The sequence below is a fragment of the Bombyx mori genome, chromosome 1, assembly GCF_030269925.1.
Source record: "Bombyx mori chromosome 1, ASM3026992v2".
NCBI classification, from domain to species: domain Eukaryota; kingdom Metazoa; phylum Arthropoda; class Insecta; order Lepidoptera; family Bombycidae; genus Bombyx; species Bombyx mori.
In genome coordinates this window covers 9,054,119-9,075,265 of record NC_085107.1, presented here as the reverse complement: position 1 = coordinate 9,075,265, position 21,147 = coordinate 9,054,119, and the positions used below count along the sequence as shown (strand labels likewise).

The following is a 21,147-nucleotide window of genomic DNA, read 5'->3' as shown; positions in this document are numbered from 1 at the left end:
GGCTATTCCAGCGTAACCGTGGCTAGTAGGTCAGCTCACGGGGCTCAAACCTGATGAAGTTGCTAAGACGAACCCTAGCAAGAGCCGTGCTTCGCAGAATCTACCACCGGATCGGAAACGCGACCCACTGAGAAGATCCGGCGAGAAACTCAGTGGGCTGTGTCTGAGAGTTAATTTACTCGTCGAGCCCTTCGTCGCAAGCGACGGGTTCGACGAGAACGGTGACCGGTGCTTGAAGTACCTAGAAGCACCTAGAGCTGCTCTGAATTTGCCACGAACAGCCCGCAATAAATGCAGGGCTGAAGAAATCTCAGTTCCCGCTCAGCTTCCGCCGCGGGAAGACGCCGTGCCGTGCTAGCTCCACTACTCAGATTAAATGTATCTAAATATAGATAATTATAACTAATTCAAAAGTGTTGTCGTTTTCATTACAAAACTTGCAGAGCCTTCTGGAATAAGCTGCTTGGGATGAGGTAAGTCATTGTTAATAAGTTTTGATTATTTGATGATTTGATTTTTTTTTGGTTTTTCGAATTGTACTTTTTCTATGTGCAATTATTGAAGTTCAACTGTATTAAAATTGATTTATTTTCATTTACTTTAGTTTCAAGGCGGTCAATTATTGTTTTCCACTTATTAAAAGTCGTTGAATATTGATTAGTTGACTGAGGATAAATTCTTATTCTCTTAATTGTCATTATTCCTTTTTTTACTCTACAGATTTATTACTCTAATTAAGTTGAAAAAACCCACTTTTCAACTGCATCGAAGAACAAAGAATAGCTTATTAAATTCTTGTATGTAACTCATTATGAGTCTCACTCACTCGGTATGAGCATTTTCAAAAATATGCACGACATCAGAAGTCAGAAAATGTTATTCTTCTCTTAACTTTTTCAATATCAAATAATATATTATTCGAATCTTATATTTCGTTTTCTGTTAAAAGACGGGGATAAATTTTAACAAACTCGCTTTGAGTGCATCTTTAGAGTAGGTGCTCAAGAAAATAAGAGCGTAATTTCATTTTCTACATCCACTTGTTGCACTTTTTGTTGTTCTTCAGTTAGTTTGGCTACTTTTAATTTCTTTACTTTTTTTTGTTGACGATGATGATTTTTTTATTCAAGACGAATATTTTTTGTTGACGAAGATGGTTATTTAATTCTAGATGAATTGAGGATTACTTTTTTAGTATCTATTAAAAGCTCTGACTAATCATCTTAAGGAGAATTATTTGTACACTATTTAAAATTTCCGGACTAATTCGAAACGAGTATTGCGTTTTATGCCGTACAAAAGGATCGGCCCACTGAATTGCAAGGCTTACCGTTGCTCATGGACATCTTCAATATCAGGATTCAGGCACCAAGCCTTTGCCTACCGCAATGTCCGTTGTATTTAACTCATTTTTTTTTCCGCTGACATAACTACCTAGTAATATTTTGATAATCTTTGACAACTGCTTGTGACCATTAATTTGAAAAATTTAAAATGATAAAGCAACCATAACCATAAATCAGCCCAAAAAAAATGCAGCAGTCCTGCATTCTTAATAAAAATTTGTAAGTAAATATAGTAGTATACATATTATTTTAACGAAAGAAATTTAACGATTATTTTATTTTTCACGTTTTCATATTTCGTAGCCCAATAGCTAGTGACGTTATGAGTCTATATATATACGCCTTGTATGCTTAGAGAAGCCTTGACTACTGCGGTAATTAATTTACCTAAGGAAACTTAGAGCACTAATTTTATTTATGTTAGAGTTCCACGATCGTGGAAAATCAAACCCAAGTCAATGTCGATTCCGATAATGTATTGGAATAACAGATACGGCTTTATTCTAAAATATTTGACTTTATGTCTCAACGTGGACGGCAGCATTAACGTTGCGTGCTTTCTATCTGCTCTCGTAATCGCTAACTATGCTACACTACAAATAAACAATAGTTTGAAAAAACAAAAAAAATACGCTTTTATAGAATATCCCACTAAAAAATAGAAAATAAATTTGAATTAAAAATAGTGTAAGAAAAAATGATTTTATTGTAAAAAAAGCGTGGGGTGCATGGTATCAGTAGTTATAAATATTTTATGAACAGATATGAGTAGAATGGTTTATTGATAATATCCTGAAAAGCACCCCACCCTTTTTCACAATAAAATCATTTTTTCTTACACTACTTTTAATTCAAATTTATTAAAATTTATTTTCTATTTTTTAGTTGGATTTTCTATAAAAGCGTATTTTTTTTAGTTTTTTTAAGCTATTATTTATTTTTCATTTTTTAGTCGAATTTCAATTTTTTCAATTTTGTTGTTAATATTAAATTGTCATCGGTCCTTAATAAGTATGCCAAATCTCGAGTTAATCCGACGTTTTGAAGGGGGTCAAAATCATGTTCAAAGATTCCGTTACATACTAACATACATATGTCTGAAGCTATAAAAGCGTATTAAAAAAATTTAGGGTATATTTCTTAGGCCCGGACTGGTTGGTATTATCATCCTACTTCTACCGTCCACGAAACCCGGCTTGAAGGATAGAACAACCATGAAACAAGTTAATTGTGTTACAAGTAACTCCGGGTACTTAGCGGTAGGCAGCGGCTTGCCTTTTCCGACGTCTATGGGCGGTGGTAACCACTCTCCATCGGGAGATCCATATGCTCATCTATCAAACTAAAAAATAAAATAAAAACATGTCTCAAAATGAGTGGAACTTACATTGGGATATCTTTTGACTCCCAGGTGAATTCTAAGCACATTCGTTGTTATGGATAATAAAAAAAAAAAGAATTTGTGTAGATGTAGAGCGTGCTAATCTCTTTCGCATTAGTACCCATATATGTTTCGTTAATTCAATAAAATCTCCCTATGAACAATAAATCTCAGGCCACAAAAACAAATAATAATAATAATAATAATAATAGACATTAAACATTAAACATAACACAACAAATACAAAAATAAATTTCGTTAAATCTGGATACACGAGGTATAATTAATGAATTACAGCGAATGTATCGAATATAAAGCATTTCTAAAAATAGATGTCTAAAATAAGGTGTGGACATAAGAATATAACAGTCTGAGGGCGGGTTACAATACGTGTTCATTATTATACATCCCTACTAATATATAAATGTGAATGTAAGTTTGTTTGTTACGCTTTCACGTGAAAACTACTTAACCGATCATTATGAAACTTTGTACACATATTCTTGGAGGTATTAGAAGTAGCATTGGATACTTTTTATTAAGAAAAAAAAAAATATTTTTTACGAAAAATTAAAAAATTGTTTGTCAAAAAATCTCAAAATCTAGCTTCTTCAACGCCATCTACCGGTTCAGTAATGAAGTACCAAACCAAAGTACTGTAAATGAAGTCGCGGGTAAAATTTAGCGTTATGCCAAAGTAACTATTCCACGCGGACGAAGTTGCGGCCAAAAGCTAGTTATATTATTATGCGTGTTCAAAATAATTTTAATATTCAAAATAATAATTATTATAATATAAATAAATATAATATAATATAAATATAAATAATTATAATTTTTACGAGATTCTGAGTACTAAATGTACCTCGCGGCTTAGCCTTATAACCCCTTTGCCTTTTTCCGGGACAGCCATTTCTGTGTCATTCTTGTGGAGGGTATACGACAATGGGAACATCTTCCATCGAACGGGTGACATTACTCGGTAGAACACGGTCGGAACGTTCGTTGTTGTTTTTTTTTTCTAGCCTATTCTAGCAACCTCGTGGGGTTATTCTAGATTCGCCCAATTAGTAGGTGAGCTCACGGGGCTCAAACCTGATGACGTTGCTAACACTAACCCTGGCAAGAGCAGTGCTTCGCAGAATCTACCACCGAATCGGAAACGCGATCCACTGAGAAGATCCAACGAGAAACTCAGTGGGCTGTGTCTGTGGGTTAATTTACTCGCCGAGCTGTTTGTCGCAAGCGACGGGTTCGACGAGAACGATGACCGGCGAATGTAGTTGTTCAGAACTTGTATATATGCAACCTTAACATGAAAATGTCGTAAGTGAGATTCAAGCATCTGTCAAATATCTTGCGTTTGTGTGATGGCTATCCGCTACACTGCCTTATACATAAATTACCAATTGATTTACGAATTTGGTCTATAATAACACTAACATAGGTACAATTGAGCTTACTGAACTAGTTACACCTGATATCGTTTGGACCATGTCATTCTGCATAATAAATCGTAAACGTATGAGTTAGTTCAAATTCCAAACTACATAGGTACTTATGAGATTTTAGCTATTATAGCAGAGAAGGTTACTATAATTTCACTGAAATCCATTTAGCCATTTTGGTGTGATTGAAGGAACAGTATCGAAACATACAAACTTTCAAATTTAAATATTTGATTTCCGAGATGCGGGTCTACTTGTGTGCTCTCGTCACTCATGTGTGTGCCTCGTATTTATGCATTCTCGACATCTATAAAACAAGAGTAAAAGCATAGCATAGCTTCGGGATATTAAAAAATATTTGTACACAAAAAATTAAGTTTAGAAAAATAATAAACTGGAACATATTTTCAACAACAAGCCTTTGAGAAAGGTTTATGAGAAGACTCACGAGATTAATAAATATTTGATGAGCGAGCAACTTTATATTGAAATATGCAACGCTGTGGACATCATTCTTGCACAGAGCAGATTTGATTACTCTGTACCTTTAAAATCTTAGTAAAATTTTATATTATGCACTCCCGGACTTAGTGTTCATTATAGATCAGACACAAACCAATCGACTCTATTAACGGAAAGATAAATTATAGGGATTAAAGTATGAAATTGCCGTTTTATTGTAGTAGATACTTCGAATTGACATACGAGTAGAACCTTCAGGGCTCAAGATTTTTGAGTGAAACTTTTTTCAAATGATACCTATGAGGTTCTTCTGTTCAAAAATGTGCAACATTCGATTATCGACTTTCACGCTTCAGAAACAGCTCGCAATATCATGTTGCGTTTGGAGCAGGGACTGCTAATGAACGCGACGAGCTCACAGCCCACTTGGTGTTAAGTGTTTACTGGAGCCCATAGACATTTACATTTAGGTACGACGTAAATGCGCCACCCACCTTGAGATATAAGTTCTAATGTCTCAAGTATAGTTACAACGGCTGCCCCTGCCCTTTAAACCGAAACGCATTGCTGCTTCACGGCAGAAATAGGCAGGGTGGTGGTACCCACCCGCGCGGACTCACAAGAGGTCCTACCACCAGTAAAAATATAGACTATTGGGGTATATATCAAAGTTATCGTGTTATAAACGATTTACTAACTATAGAGCAATACAGCCAAATAGAAATATATTCTAATCGAATAATTCAATCGCTAAGAATTTTAATTATGAAAATAAATAGTAGAAAAACATACACATATGTGTTTGTTATTGTTATGTGAGTTTTGTCTGTTTGTATGCGAGAATAAATTATGTTAGTAACACAATGAATATACAACAATTGAAAATAAGGAGATTATGTTAAGAGTTTGTCTGTTTCGTAGTAATTTAAGCAAATCGTGTTGTTTATGACCTTAGTTTGAGCTTCTCGTATTATATCGTTTTTAAATTCGAGTTTATTTATCAATTTACTGTACTTTTTTTTTTTTTTGGTCGGGTGGAAATCGCCTGACTTCCGCCCTGCTCTAGGGATGGCGGGCGGGGTATGTTAGAGTCGAACTGACTAAAATATCCTGTCGCTCAACAACCAACGCCCAAACCTCGCATGAGACAGAACTCATGAAAAGGCAAAGGGGTGGCGGTCGTCGGCGCCACGACCACCAGCCCTCTCGGTCGGCAGACTGTCCGAAGCCTGCCTAGATGGCGCCGGTTAGAGTGGGTTACTCTAAGGAATACCCCGCTGGGCCAGAACCAGCGTGGGTCGAGGATAGCCGGCCTTCCATCACCCGGATTCTTTTGCGTAAAACGCGTGCAGAGCCGCTTGCACGTCGTCTTCTTAGGCCCCCTTCGCCGGTCCCCAGACCGAAATGTGAGGGGGACCCGAAACACTTAGAGGGCCAGGGCTTGGGCGAGATCCGCCTCCCTGGCGGGATTGTACGTCTCTCACGAGCCCCGCCGCCTCCTTCTGCGAGATGGTGCACTCGCAGAAGTCGGGCATTGCCTTCCACGACTCGTCGTCGCCGAGCATCGATGCCACAACACTCGGCAACGACAAGTCGGTTCCTATTTTTGCGACGAGTACACGGCGCCACCCCTCCCATGCGGGGCAGGCGACGAGCGTATGCTCTGCCGTGTCCAAGTCGCAACCACAATGGTGGCACTCTGCCGTCGGCTCGGCTCTGATCCGGTACAGGAACTCACCGAAACAACCATGCCCAGTGAGCACCTGCGTGAGCCGGAAAGTGAGGCGTCCTCTGTCACGATTCACCCAATCCACAAGGACCGGGCGAATCGCCTCAACGGTCCTACGACCAGCCGAAGGATCAGTCAGCCGTCTGGACCATGACTCCAGCACATAAGTATATTAATATGTATTACTTCTGTTTTTCTGAATTCCTTCTGTTTTTCTGAATTTCATTTATTTTCAGTTTTTAGTCTGTCTTTGAAACTCGAGAATAGACAAGTTAAATCAGAGAGATCATTTTCGGTATATATATATGTATAGGTACAGCTGGCGTCCCAAAAACATTAGCTAATCTAAAAAAAGAGCGTGTACTGAGTACGTTACTATTTGATTGGTAAATAAAATAAATGCCAAATTCTCGGTAAATTTATTTTGTGGAAAGCCAAACTGATAATTCGATAATATATGTGTTTATGATATTATTTTCATTATATTTCAGTAGACGCTTTTTGACTACTCGTTGACTTATAATCATTACCTACTGTGGCATCACTCTCTTGTATACAGAGAAGTATCACTCAAGACTCCCCCATTCCTCAAGCACAGTACCGACAGGCAAACTCAAATTTATAATGAGAGCTATGGCTCCAACAATAGAATCGTTAATTTGTTTTAATATTAATTTAATACAGTCCCGGAATATCGGAGATTGAAAATTACAAATCATATGATTTAAAAGGAAACTGACATGTAATCATTTTTCTTGGCAGATTAATTTGATTAGGGTGAAGATCGGTTAAGACAATTATACGAGTATGCAGATGGAAAACCAACTGAAGAAAATAATTATTAAAGAAATACATAGTTGTTTAATATTCAAATAACACTTCCAATACAGAATATTTAATGCTTATTTGCCGATGAAATAATTCGTAGAAAGCCGAAGCTTTTGTGATTATTGTTTAAGCTTTTCTAGCACATTTCAGTTATTAATTTTCCAAAACAGATTTTGATTTAAACAGATGCTAGTACAATAAATACTCGGCGGTCCGTGCTGGAGTCATGGTCCAGACGGCTGGCCGATCCTTCGGCTGGTCGTAGGACCGTCGAGGCGATTCGCCCGGTTCTTGTGAACTGGGTGAATCGTGACAGAGGACGCCTCAGTTTCCGGCTCACGCAGGTGCTCACTGGGCATGGTTGCTTCGGTGAGTTCCTGCACCGGATCGGAGCCGAGCCGACGGCAGAGTGCCACCATTGTGGTTGCGACTTGGACACGGCGGAGCACACGCTCGTCGCCTGCCCCGCATGGGAGGGGTGGCGCCGTGTCCTCGTCGCAAAAATAGGAAACGACTTGTCGTTGCCGAGTGTTGTGGCATCGATGCTCGGTGACGACGAGTCGTGGAAGGCGATGCTCGACTTCTGCGAGTGCACCATCTCGCAGAAGGAGGCGGCGGGGCGCGTGAGAGACACACAGGCCCGCCGCCGTCGAGCGGGGGCCAGGGAGGCGGATCTCGCCCAAGCCCTGGTCCTCTAAGTGTTTCGGGTCTCCCTCACATGTCGGCCTGGGGACCGGCGAAGGGGGCCTAAGAAGACGACGTGCAAGCTGCTCTGCACGCGTTTTATGCATGAGCATCCGGGTGATGGAAGGCCGGCTATCCTCAACCCACGCTGGTTCTGACCCAGCGGGGTATTCCGTAGGATAGACCATTCTAACCGGTGCCATCTAGGCGGGCTTCGGATAGCCTGCCGACCGAGAGGGCTGGTGGTCGTGGCGCCGACGACCGCCAGTCCGGCGTCCCGAGGGGGAGGGTGATGGGAGAGATGTGCTCCGCACTAAACGCTTCACTTTCCCCCCCTTGCCTTTTCATGAGTTTTGTCTCATGCGAGGTTTGGACGTTGGTTGTTGAGAGACAGGAGGTTTTAGTCGGTTCGACTCCGACATGCCCCGCCCTCCATCCCCAGTGAAGGGCGGAAGTCCGGCGATTTCCTCCTGAAAAAAAAAAAAAAAAAAAAAAAAAGTACAATAAATAGCCTACAAAAATATGTTACCAGCGAATAAACTAATTCTAGTAACTAGCCTAGGTTTATCTCCATAAACTTCATAAACAACACGTGGATTGGACAATCATATTTTCCGAATCCTACTTGAATAAATACATATATGCAATAAAAAAGTTTTAAATTAACACATTTTTCGAGAACGAATACAGGAACGTACAGGTAGGAGAGATAGTTCGTGCTTCAATTGTATAAATAGTCAAAGCTTTTTTTGCTTAAACTTCGACTACGTTTAAAACGGAATACCCAACGAAGCCCAAAATATAATAGTAAACATATATGAATGGCTTTATCCTATCCTATTTTACTAAAATATGATTCGGTTTTCAGGCTCTTTTTTTGAACCAAACTTTTTTTTTATGATTGAAGTATTACTGGTGGCCCGGAGGCCTTTCCTATTTCACCAGGACAGGTGGGCAAGCAAGGCTCAGCCAAGAGGGGTGGAATTTGCTAACCCGAGCGGGGGCGGGACGAATCATGGGGGAGAGAGTTGTAGCCGTGTTCCTGTACGGCAGCGGTTTCGCCCAGGCCGAGACGCTGGGCACCGGCGCCGGAACGAAGACAGGCTTAGTCTATGACACAGAGGGTGCCGAGGCTTTGATGCTTGGGCCGGAAGCTCGGAGGCGGTTTTGGCGGGCGACGTGGTGATTTATTTTGGGGGCTCGAGGGCATCCACGGTAATTTGCGGGGTGACCCTGTGTTCGACACAGGACGCAGCTAGGCGGTTCCGTCGCGGTTTTTTGATCGCAAGTACATAGGGCCGTGGCGTGATCGCCTTAACACTTAACGCGTCGGGGGCGCACGTAACAGTTACGGGAAGAATACCCGTATAATTGACAGTTATGGCACTGGCTAGGTGTGCCTTTCTTGTGTGGGGCTTCGACGGTGATTCCGGAGAGCCTACAGACCGTAATCATGTTATATGGCTCAGTTGCGCGGCTCGTGTGCATGCGGTGCACGGAGTTGACAGGTAGGCCTTGATCTAAAAGGTCGGCCTTGACGAGATCACCATCCAACTTTCTAGGGATGCCACGTATGACGGCACGGAGTTCGCGCTCCTCCTGGAGCGTATACGTATCGAAACTTATACGCTCCTTGCGGAGGTAAGAAGAGTGGGCCCTATGGTCGTCGGGTGTTTGAGCCTTAATCTGAATCCCGTTCGCGAGGTTACGGGCACTTGTAAAGTAAATTTTTTGAGCCTTAAGGGCCAGGGAAACTCGGTCCCAAGCTAGCTTCTCTTGAAAGATTACCGGGGGAGGGGTTTGAGTTTTCTTTTGTATACTACCGGAAGTGGCGACGGTGTAGCATGGGCAGGGGGAGCAACGGGGGTCGGTGGACGGAGGCGCAACGTGTTTGCAGCTCTGCTTACTTTGGCAGCCGCGGAAGCTCGGGCTTCCGCAGTGAGCTTCTTACCTTTTTGGACTACTGTGAATCTATCAGTCGAGGGGGCGGGGGAAGGGTCGACCTCACTCGCCACGCTATATGATGGCATATATATACAGTCTATATGCAGTAGTGTGTACGGTGTGGCGACGCGTCGCCATGCGCAATCGACTGTGCGATTCTCTCCCACTCGATCCGGCGTTAAGCCATCTCTCTCGCTACACTGAGCTCGGATACCTATAGTGTATACTCCGTAGTGTATACAGTGTTGTTTACTACAATACACATAGCCTGTGTTTTACTTGAAAACTAATTATTTTTTCGTAATATTTTATTTTATCATTATGACATATTTAGTTCCTATCACAATCTGTTCTTTACTGCATATTACTTTTACAAAATAATGTCGATGTTTCACATCTGCCAGGCGTCCCGTGACGGCTCACATTTTTTTTTGGGTCAGGAGGATATTGCCGGACTTCCGCCTTCCGCTGAGAATGGCGGGCGGGGCATGTCGAAGTCTGTCGCTCGAAAAACCTGTCGCTCAACAACCTTGCATGACACAGAACTCATGAAAAGACAAAAGGGGGAAGGTGAAGCGCTTAGTGCGGAGCACATTTCTAGCATCGCTTTCCCCCTCGGAACGTCGGACCAGCTGTCGTCGACGCCACGACCCCCATCCCTCTCGGTCGGCAGGCTATCGAAGCCCGCCTAGATGGCACTGGTTAGAATGGGCTATCCCACGGAATACTCCGCTTCCATCACCCGAATGTTCTTACGTAAAACGCGTGCAGAGCAACTTACACATCGTCTTTTTAGGCCCCCCTCGCCGATCCCCAAGCCGACATGTAAGAGGGACCCGAAACACTTAGAAGACCAGGGCTTGGGCGAGACCTGTCTCCCTGGCCCCCACTCGACGGCGGCGGACCTGTGCTTCGCCACCTCCTGCGAGATAGTGCACTCACAGAAGTCGAGCATCGCCTTCCATGTCTCGTCACTGCCGAGCATCGATGCCACAACACTCGGCACCGTCAATTCGTTTCCAACTTTTACGACGAGGTCACGGCACCAGCCCTCCCATGTGGGGTAGACGACAAGCGTGTGCTATACCGTGTCCAAGTTGCACCCCAATCCTCAGCTCCGATTCGGTGCAGGAACTCACCGAAGCAACCATGCCCAGTGAGCACCTGCGTGAGCCGAAAAGTGAGGCATCCTCTGTCACGATTCACTCAATCCACAAGGACCAGGCGAATCGCCTCGACGGTTCTACGACCAGCCGAAGGATCGGCCAACTGCCTGGACCAAGACTCCAGCACTGACCGCCTAGCTTGGGCCCTCGGTGCTCTGACCACTCTGGGACTGGGACGCTCACGCCCCGAGCACGAAGGTAAGCCAGCCAATGATGGTCAGCGACGAGTGCCTTTGCCTGCAGGACCCAAGGCGATGTTCCAGCCAGTACACACGCACGCCGCTTCCAAGGAGATGCTGCAATAACCAGGCGTGCCATAACATAAAATTGAACACTGAAACTGGCCTACGATATTGAAATTGAAATTGTAACATTACCCATAGAAAATACTATTTCATTTTATAATCCTATCAATTGCTGATACAAGATTATAAAAAGCTTTCGTTCATTTACAGACATTGATTGGCGTTCACGTTCCAAAATATTGGCATTCGGTTTGATACAAAGCTCGGTACCATTTTCATCCCGTATGAAAGTGGCAGGCTGTCCATCAATGACATGCATTGAGATGCGGATAACAGCATACAGGATACCATATGTACTGTCCTTGAGAGTTTTTCGTAAGCGAGATTCAGACGTCTGTCAAATATCTTGTGATGTATGATTGCTACCGCCACACAACCTTTCGAGAGTTCTTGGAATTCTCGGGGTCAATATTCTCTACGCCAATGCTCCTAAATACCAATTTTTTTCTACTTTACTCCATACAACCGTTTGTACTGTCAATAATAACTTTCTCACGGATCGTTGGAAGCCTCAGGATTTACGGAGGGACTTGGATTACTTCTATATTTTATATGTTCTTTGAGGAACGTTGAAGAGAGTCCCTTTATCTTTTTTTACTATCGCACCGCCCGCCACCAGAGCAGAGTAGAACCATCCATACTCCAGGAGTGGTGTGAACCCGTTTACTTATCTAAGCAATAAAAAACTTAGATGAGACCTTTTTTATGACTACCTTCTTCTTCTTTTTCTCCACCTTATCCCACTAGGTGGGGTCGGCACAGCTAATTTTTCTCTTCCATTCTCTTCTATCAGCCGTCATCTCAACACTCACTCCTCTCTCTCTCATATCGTCATTCACACACTCCATCCATGTCTTCTTCGATACCTTCTACGGTAGTAAATCATAATATTTGTTGTAAATTGATACATTTGAAAAAAGACTCTGAGTGTCGGACAGATGGACGACACTGGTCTAAGGGTTCTTTTTTGTTTAAGAACCGCAACCCTACATTCCATTAATAATATTAATAACCATATTACCAACACCAACCTCAACCAGTTCTTGAAAACGGTCATGTTACGCTCTACTAGGACCGATTTATTATCACGGATAGGTATATTGTTGCCAATAAGCCTGTTGTTGTGATATTAGATCGGTCAGTGCATCGAGCATAGTTGGCTGATACTAGGCTGCACTAAAAGTATCGGGAATGGAATATTTCCACTGTTCCTGTCATATTAAAATCTTTTTAATTGAAAACTCCTTGGTTTTAAAAATCGAATACCATTTATTTATATAATGGTATTTACGGTGTTTAAATAAGAAAAGACGAAATTGCGTTTCTTCTAAACAACAAGAAACAACATTTAATGCCCTTTCTTCAATAATTCTTTAACACACATTTCACAACGTCCATTAACCGAAAAATTATTTAAACAACTATCAATTGTCATATGACAGATTGACATTCAATCATTCATTACATCTCCCCCGCTGAAAAGACAATTGTAAGAGGCAGTGAATGGTTTTACAATTGTTTATCATATCAGATAGACACTGGAGACAACTTTGTTATATGGTAGAGGTTTGATTCTGCTTTTTTGTGTCCGGTGTCAACTTCATAGATCGATTCTGAAATCTTCTTTAGTATTTTGTATGGCCCTGTTCTCAATTCATCCATTTTTTTCCTGTTTAATTTATTTCCATTCTCCACATAAACACTATCTCCTTCTTCCAATTTATACCCTTCTCTGTACTGGTCAAATATATTTTTATTATAATTGTGAGATTTTATTGTGTTTTCTAAGGCTAATTTTCGATCTCTTCTCAAATCTTCTGTTGTACAACTTTGTTTTCAAATGTAGTGGTAGAATACTCACATTTTCACCCTCTAGAAGGTACCTGGGAGCAAACTTTGTAACTGTGTGTTCTGTTTCATTATATTTTTCTACGCATTCTTGTGCAATTGTTGTCCAAGATGTCTTCTTATCGCTTTCGTTTATTTTACATCTTATCTTATTTGTTAGTGTTTGATTTAATCTTTCGTTAAGCCCATTCGAAAAAGGCGCATCAACAGCTGTGAAAACTATTTTGATATTATTATTCTTTAGAAATTCTTTAATTTCTTTTGAATTTATGCCAGGGTATTGGTCTGATAATACCATATTAACGTCATAATTTTTTGTTACCTTTTGCATTAGCTTAATGAAATCATTGGAGCCTTGAGTTTTTGATGTACAAATATAGGCATACCGTGTGAAATGATCCACTAGAAGATGCAAATACCTTTTGGTTGATCGGGATCCTCCAAAGCCCCCAATAGTATCGATGGATACAATTTCAAACGGGTGTGTGGCTGGTCCCAAATGTGACATTAAACCATATTTCGACTTCCTCCTGGACTTGTTTTTAATGCAGGTTTCACACGCATCACACATTTTATTAATGTTTGCTGTAATATTTTTGGCTGAAAAGAATGGTGTTATTTTATTTGTCATTTGGGTTCTTCCAATGTGGCAGTATGTGTCATGGACTTTTTTTATTAGAGCTTTGCTAAGTTTTTCTGACAGTATAATCTTATTTCTTCTTTTATTTTTCTTGTAATAAACTTCATTCTCTAATATGTGCTTATTCTTTTCTTTTTTTAGGTCTGGATTTGTTAGCTGGTCATTCTTTATTTCTTGTAGGTCGATTAAATTTACGACCTTTAAAAAATCGTCGTTATTATCATTTGCTTCTAAGACTGGATTTCGGCTTAAGCAGTCCGCTTCTTGATTTGATTTTCCTGGGTTGTATTTAATTTCAAAATTATATTGTGATAGATAATATGTTAAATCACCTAGTTCCTCATCAGTTCGAGCTTTAATGTTCATATTTTCCAGGGGTTTATGATCTGTGTATACCATAAATTCTTTTCCCATAAGCCAATGTTGCCAGTATTTGACTGCTTCTTTTATCGCCAGACATTCTAAGTATATTGCCTTCTTCTTTTTCTGTGCTTCTGTTAATTTCTTCGAAAAATAAGCAACCGGTTTACTCACGCCGTTTTCATCGTCTTGTTTCAACACTGCTCCAACTCCTTTGATACTAGCATCTGTGTAAATTCTTATCGGTGAATCTGGGTCAAATATTTTTAGGATTGGTTCTGAGCAAAGCAATGCTCTAATTTTATCAAATGCTTCCTGGCATTCTGCCGTCCATACAAATTTCACATCTTTTCTTAATAAGTTATGTAATGGATCGAGGATAATTGCACTATGTGGTACAAACTTATGATGAAAATTTACTTTTCCCAAAAACTGCCGTATATTTTTCCTTGTTTCTGGAATTGGGAAGCTTTTGACAGCAGTTAAATAATCTTTCAGAGGTCTAACTGAATTGTTTTCTATTATATGACCCAAGTATTTAGCATGGTGACTTGCAAATGTACATTTTGAAAACTTCAGTCTAAACCCTTCCTTTTGTATTGCTTCCAGTAGTCTCGATATGTGTTGTATATGTTCCTCAAAAGTTTTAGAAAAAATTAAGATGTCGTCAATAAAGTTTACTGCAAAGTTAGATAGTCTGTGTTTTCTTATAATATTGCTCAATATTCTTTGGAAAATTGCTGGTGCAGTCTTTAACCCAAATGGGAGACAAGTCCATTGAAAATGTCCTTCTTGTGTCACAAAAGCAGTCTTATGTCTATCTTGAATTTTCAATGGGATCGACCAAAATGCTGAGTTTATGTCTAATGTAGAATAATACTTACAGTTTACTGTTTTGGTCATTAAGTCCTCTATAAGTGGGAAAGGTTGTGATTGTGGAACTACTATTTTGTTTAAATCTCTGAAATCTATGCATAATCTTGTTTTTTTATCATCTTCTTTCTTATATGCTAGAGTTACAGGAGCAGCAAACGGGCTGTAAGATTCCTCTATCAAATTTTTCTGTAGTAGCTTCGATATTTGACTTTCAATTTCTGTTCTGTCTTCAATTGTGCATCTGTACGGACGCTTATAGCAGTATTTATCTACCATCAAGTCTATATGGGCTTCATAATCCTGCACAGAGCCAACATCATATTTGTCCTTAGCAAAAACAGATTTGTATTTATCTACTAACTTCTCAATTTTTGATTGCTGATATAAATCTAGATGATTTACAGACATTTGAAATTCATCAATGTGTACATGTTCATTGAAATTAATTTCACACAATTTGTTGGTATTTATAGTAGTACCCTTTTTTACTATCTCAGAGTATAGTTCCATCTCTATCTTCTCTTTCTCTTCTATTCTCTTTTTAAATGTTTGTTCTTTATTTTTGTCACCTAGTACATCAGGAATTCCGACATTTGTTAAATTATTCTCATTAAAACAATGTTCATTTGAGATTATGCTTTTCTTTTCGGGATATTGTATGATGTTAAGTTCTTCATTTTGTATTAATTTGAATTTTTTTATACAATCCAAACCAATTAAGAAGTCATAGTTAAAATTTTCATTATCCACCACAAAAATATCCATATTTCTTTCAATATTGTAGATTTTTATTTTTAGCGTTACCATACCTTTCGTTTTTTTCTCACCATTAATAGTTTTTAAGTTTACAACTTGCATATCATTTGTCTTCTGTTTCTCTTGTATTTTCAATAATCTTGCATTAATTAAAGAAACATTAGATCCAGAGTCATAGATTCCAGAAACCTTCAAAGTGTCATTTATTTGTAAACTTATTTTTATTAATGGTGGTATTTCTAGTTTTTTGGATTTTTCTCATTCAGTTCTATTTCCAATTCTGAATTATTTACTGTTTTTACCACAGCTTTTTTATTTTTTTCTTTGAACCAACAGCTGTCTTCTGGGTGGAACCGTTTCCCTTTTTTCTCATTTAAACAGATTGGGCATGGTTTCTTTTCGTCAATATTTTTCCCTTTATTATCTAAATTATATGAGCTGTTCCTTTTTTCATATTTATTTTTCATCACCAGATGTTCCAATTTTCTTATCTCATTGTAAAGGTCTTCCGTTCTTTGTAATGTTTCTTTGTCAATCTTGTCCGCCACATAATTGGGTAAACCAAATGCTATGAGATCAATAATTGTTCCGGTATCCACTGTCTTCCTGACTTCCAACAATAATTTCTCCTTCTTTAAAGCATACTCAAGTAAGGATCCCGATTGATATTTAAAGGCAAGAGCATATCTAGTGGAGGACCATCCTTTGTTCGCAAATGTCTCACAAAATTTTTTCTCCCATTTGCTCCATTCTGATTGTACTGTAAGCTTCATCAGCATACAACTGTACCAATCTACACTAGCATTTTCTAAGAAGTTCTTCAAAATTTCAATTTTTTGTTTATCCTCGTTTATTTGAAAACGTTCACATTCTTTATTAAAATCTTTGATCCACTGTAATGCATTTGAATTACGGCCGTTGAATTTTTCTATAATAAAATCCTTTGCAATTTTCCCTAAATTTTGTTTTTCTGGTTTCTGCTGTTTTTGTTCTTGTAGTTTTTCTAACAGTTTTTCAAGCATGTGATTAGAATCACTAGATGTCGATTCATAACTAACAGGTTGTTCTGAAATCTCTTCCAAATAACAATCATTGAATTGCAAATTTTGTTCTTCATCCAAATATGTTTTTGAAATTTCCTCCGTCACAGTTATCCATGTTTTCCTCGTTTGATGCGTTTTTACTAAAGAGTTTTTTACTCTAGTGTAGTTAGGAGTAGTTGTGATCACCTTATGAAGATTTACGGGTTGATATTCGACTGGAATTCCAAAAACTTGTCCACTTGGTGTAGCAATGGAAGTTATGCATATGACGTTTGTTTTTCCATCCGCCATTGATTTCATTGCAAAATCAAATCTTAATTTCTCCATTTTCTCAAGATATTAGCAAAAATGTTGTTTTATAATGGTATTTACGGTGTTTAAATAAGAAAAGACGAAATTGCGTTTCTTCTAAACAACAAGAAACAACATTTAATGCCCTTTCTTCAATAATTCTTTAACACACATTTCACAACGTCCATTAACCGAAAAATTATTTAAACAACTATCAATTGTCATATGACAGATTGACATTCAATCATTCATTACATTTATTTAAAAAAAGATTCTCATTCTTGTCACGAGGTTTTGTCAAACTTGTTTAGTCGTTGAGAAAATGGAATTGACTCGAGAAAATTCAAGAGCGATGATTTATTATGACTTTCGAAGTAGTTTAACACAAAAACATTGTGTTGACCGGATGATTTCTGCATTTGGTGATGAAGCCCCATCCAAAACCACAATTTATCGCTGGTTTGCTGAGTTTCAACGTGGACATGTCAAGCTCAGTGATGATCCCCGTCAAGGTCGTCCAAAAACTGCAGTCACCCAAGAAAACGTTGATGCTGTGCGTAAGCTGATTGAGGAAGATCGACATGTGACATACCGCGAAATTCAGGCAACTTTAGACATTGGCACGAGTCAAATACAAATAATCTTGCATGAACAATAAGGTGTAAAAAAGTGGTTTTCCCGATGGATACCGCATTCGCTCTGTGAAGAGCAAAAAGTGGCTCGCGTTACTTGGTGCGTCAGAACTCTCGAAAGATTCCACGCAGGATCCTCAAAAGCTTTTTTTTTTTTTCGCATTCGTCTCCTGGAACGTATCCTGGATATACGCGTACGAACCCGAAACAAAAAACCAGTCACGAGTTTGGGTGTTCGAAAACGAGTTAAAGCCAACAAAAATTGTTCGTTCACGCAGTGTTGCAAAAAAAATGGTGGCTACGTTTGTCTCCAAAACCGGCCATGTTACGACTATTCCTCTTGAGGGACAAAGAACGGTTAATGCAGAATGGTATGCTAGCATTTGTTTGCCACAGGTCGTTTCTGAACTCCGTAAATCATCATTTACTGGTGGTAGGACCTCTTGTGAGTCCGCGCGGATAGGTACCACCGCCCTGCTTATTTCTGCCGTGAAGCAGTAATGCGTTTCGGTTTGAAGGGTGGGGTAGCCGTTGTAACTATACTGAGACTTTAGAACTTGTATCTCAAGGTGGGTGGCGCGTCTACGTTGTAGATGTCTATGGGCTCCAGTAACCACTTAACATCAGGTGGGCTGTGAGCTCGTCCACCCATCTAAGCAATAAAAAAAAAAAAAAAAATCATCCTCCATCACGACAATGCGAGTTCTCACACCGCGCACAGAACAAAAGAGTTTTTAGAGCAAGAAAACATAGAATTATTAGACCATCCGCCGTACAGCCCCGACCTAAGCCCTAATGATTTCTATACTTTCCCTAAAATAAAGAATAAATTGCGTGGACAGAGATTTTCATCACCTAAAGAAGCTGTGGACGCCTACAAAACGGCCATTTTGGAGACCCCAACTTCCGAATGGAATGGTTGCTTCAATGATTGGTTCCATCGTATGGAAAAATGTGTCAAATTTCGCAGAGAATACTTCGAAAAGCAATAAATACATTTTTAAATAGTAATGTTGTGTCACTTCGTTAATTCCCGAAATTTTCAGTGCCGCCCTCGTATCACTATTCCGAGAACTCATGACGAGAACCTCGTGAAGGCAGAAAATGACTAATTAATAAAATATTTAGACCTGGTCCACGAAACTACCGCCATGTGGCATGTTGATTCAACCATCATTGTTCCAATAGTTGTGTCGATACACGATTTGATAACGAAAAGATTCGATAAACGCCTTTTTTTTTCCACAGGAGAAAATGCCAAAATGTGTGGGCGGTATGTGGGAGTTGAACCTCACTAAAAACTCCTGCCGCTCACAGCCGGCGCCCTACCCCGGACCGGGTAGGAACCCAGTCGGAGCTATTGAGACGGCGGGACAAGGTTTACGCAGAGCATATTACATCCATCCCGCCGTCGATAAACGCCTTAAGAAACTTTCATTATCCAGCTGGTTTAGGGGCCTGATACAGAAGGCAGTCTTGAAGTCGTCGTGGCCTAAAGGATAAGACGTCCGGCGCATTCGTATGTAGCGATGCACCGGTGTTCGAATCCCGTAGGCGGGTACCAATTTTTCTGATGAAATACGTACTCAACAAATGTTCACGATTGACTTCCACGGTGAAGGAATAACATCGTGTAATAAAAATCAAACCCGCAAAATTATAATTTGCATAATCACTGGTGGTAGGACCTCTTGGGAGTCCGCACGGGTAGGTACCACCGCCCCGCCCTTTTCCGCCGTGAAGCAGTAATGCGTTTCGGTTCGAAAGGTGGGGCAGCCGTTGTAACTATACTGAGACCTTAGAACTTATATCTCGAGGTGGGTGGCGCATTTACGTTGTAGATGTCTATGGGCTCCAGTAATCACTTAACACCAGGTGGGCTGTGAGCTCGTCCACCCATATAAGCAATAAAAAAAGGCAGTTTTCCTCGTGTATTGTGAGAGGGTTTCTCACTCTGGAGTTCTAACCACTGATGGCTTGTGTAGTAGATGCCACCATTAGCGACAATCTATTTTTATATTTTTTTTTTTTAAATTGTATTTTTAATATTTTGCTTAAAAAATATTGTATAATTAATAAGATTTTAAACAAATATAGTATGAAGATTATAATTGTAATATATAATATATAGTAAGTATAATAAGTAATATTTATAATAAAATTAAAATTAAACGTTCTGAAAGATAACAAAATAAAAAATATTTTTTTTAATTATTAGAGTGTTGCCAAAAAATCCCCGAGGGCAATTACGGGCCCGCCGACATCCCGATATACGTGAAGTCGATGAAATACAGTGCTCATGTCTGTATTTTTAACATGAAATTAACTGGCCCCTGGAGCCTAGATTATTTTATTTTATGTTTTTATTATTCTGACGGGCGAACGAACTTGGTGCTAAGCGTTTCGGGAGTCATAGACATCAAAACGTGAATGCTATCCTATCTTCCTAACCTATCTTCAGACTTGAGTTGGAAGTTTCAATTGTATTGTAAAACGACTGTCATACTCGTTATAGCAAAATGGATGATTGTTTCACACCAAAAATGGTTAGGGTGTGAGTTCTAATCGTGCGGGCTTACAATACGACCTTCCACCGGTTCCTTTACCGTGGAGATTGTTCATGCAAATAAAGTAACTCATACCTGCCGGTTGTATCTGGACTTCAGCATATATAGTCACGTGATACAATATGAATATAGTTGATATAAAAATAAATCGTATGTGATTATTTTCAGAAATAAATGTAGATACATTTTTAGATTATTGAATGCAAATAAATATCAATCAATTTTTCTCCTCCAACTTCTAATGCCACGTGAAGCGATTCGTTCTATTCGCACGTGCCAATGCACAGCTTAAAGGCTAAGTGGGTCTTTGCAAATAAACGTAACTGAAGTATGCATATGTGCTTTCATTGCAAATATTTACAATTTTCCTGATTTTATGGCTCCTGATGAAATAGTTGTCAACCCTTGACTTCAGCATCAATAATTTATTACCTTAAGTACTTAACAAAAAACATCTAAAACATAATAACTTCAACCTATTTACATTGACATACGGCAAAGACGTTAAATTTAGTAATATGTAATTAGTTCTAAAAAAGAAATGTGAGCTGAGCTGCTGAGATGCTTGCGGACCAATAAAATAACTTTAATATTTTTTATATTTACTTATAACATTCTATCTTCGTAAGCATAAAGTTTAAATATTAATTTTAATTTTGATGATTTTGCTTTGATACTTGAAATCTATTTCAGATTTTTAAAATCTTGAAATCTATTTCTGAAATATTGTTTTCGGAGTTTTTTAAATGGTTCTTAGGTAATTTCAAAACTAACAGGGTTAGCAACCTGATACCATTAACTTATCCTTTAAAGCAGGATGAGCCTATGAGATGTTTAAAAA

At 39.3% G+C, this 21,147-nt stretch overlaps 1 protein-coding gene across 2 annotated transcripts in view; it reads left to right on the top strand.

Moving 5' to 3' along the window:
* The first annotated feature begins 274 nt into the window (after positions 1-274).
* The window catches only part of NGR-B4 (neuropeptide receptor B4), a 45,485-nt gene continuing 24,612 nt past the window's right edge, over positions 275-21,147 (top strand). For both annotated transcript variants that reach the window (XM_038011271.2, XM_012693426.4), the window contains exon 1: positions 275-473. The gene's annotated coding sequence lies outside the window, so the exon portion shown is untranslated. The remainder of the gene's footprint in view (positions 474-21,147) is intronic.